Source organism: Musa acuminata, chromosome BXJ2-1 (assembly GCF_036884655.1).
Source record: "Musa acuminata AAA Group cultivar baxijiao chromosome BXJ2-1, Cavendish_Baxijiao_AAA, whole genome shotgun sequence".
Lineage (NCBI taxonomy): Eukaryota > Viridiplantae > Streptophyta > Magnoliopsida > Zingiberales > Musaceae > Musa > Musa acuminata.
The window spans coordinates 12,282,573-12,283,976 of record NC_088338.1 but is presented as its reverse complement, the minus strand read 5'-3'; the positions used below and the strand labels follow the sequence as shown (position 1 = coordinate 12,283,976).

General features: G+C 36.5%; 1 non-coding gene across 1 annotated transcript; it reads left to right on the top strand.

Moving 5' to 3' along the window:
* Positions 1-1,194: 1,194 nt before the first annotated feature.
* TRNAN-GUU (transfer RNA asparagine (anticodon GUU)) lies at positions 1,195-1,268 on the top strand. Its single transcript has one exon. It is a non-coding gene; the product is annotated as a tRNA-Asn (tRNA).
* Positions 1,269-1,404: the final 136 nt, after the last annotated feature.

The following is a 1,404-nucleotide window of genomic DNA, read 5'->3' as shown; positions in this document are numbered from 1 at the left end:
TCTTTCAGCTGTTATTTTTTGGCATGAGTAGAACGTTAAAACTCAGGATAATGGGTAAAATCTTTTCAATGCAAATAACCGGATGCTTTGGCACAAAATTTATAAGCTACCCATCTGGACTCACTGTGCTGAACTTATATCTCTATTTGTTACATGGCTGGTTGCTGAGGTATTCATCTTATTCGAGGTTTTGCTTTTTTTGTGCATCCTGTCTCAGAACTTGAGATTAGGTTAGAATATCTTCGGAAGAACCTATTTATTTCAATTCGTCTTTAATCGTTGAGCTCATGTGTGCTTGGTTTGAATACTCTAGGAGTCCAAAGCATATGTGAAATATCCAACCATCTGCACCGTCCGTGTGTTCTATCTCAAAATCTTCACCGTCAAGTTCAAGAATTCCAAATGCTGAACCACAGATATAATTCCCGCTCAGATCATTAGAGTATATACACCTCATCATAACTTCCCACCCGCTCTAACGAGGAATATTCTGGTAGCACGGCCGGTTCCATTTCCCATCAGCCTTCTCCCACTTCACAATACATGGGAAGGTAAATGCGAAGAAGTATCCCCGCTCCATCGGATTCCTCCTTTCGAAGGTAATCCTCAAAGCCGATCATATCCTTTGACCACATCCGACTTCCTGTTTCAATTTCTTGCTATTTACTTGTGTTCTTTCTTCGATCCTTATCCGCAAGGTTGCGAGTTTCCTCTTGGTACGAGGTGGTGGAGTAGTCGCGTTCCTCCTCTTTTTCGCCTTTTCTTCGGAAACCAAAGGTAACCTCCAAATTTAATCCCATCGATCCTTCCTATTTCAGTATTCTGAGTTTGATTTCACTTATTGCACCCGTAGTGCGCCTATCGTTCCTTTGGTTTGTCAGCTATGCTAAGATCCGAATGTCTTTTTAGGTATACTAACCATTTTTTCATTTAGGAACTAATATCTCACTAGTGTTATCGTGTATTTCTAAGCCCAAATCTTATAAACGACGATAACACCTCTAATTTTAGGATGTAGTATCATCACATTGTGTCAATGAAAATTTACAATAATGCATCAGATAGTCAATTTTTCTGAACCATAGACTAATAGAATATTAGTCTTTTATATACATAAAAACCCAATTATTCATAAAAATGATTAGTACTTTGAAAGATCTTTGATATAATAAAAAGATTCTAAAAATATCAACAGCTGGAATAGCTCAGTTGGTTAGAGCGTGTGGCTGTTAACCACAAGGTCGGAGGTTCAAGCCCTCCTTCTAGCGTTATTTTAATGTAATAATATTAATTTTTCAGTTTATTAGTGTTAATTTATTTTTTATACAATATTTGTTTTAATTAATTATTACAATAATGTTTGGGCAATGTTGATTTGTTTTATAATCTGTATGCAAACTTGTG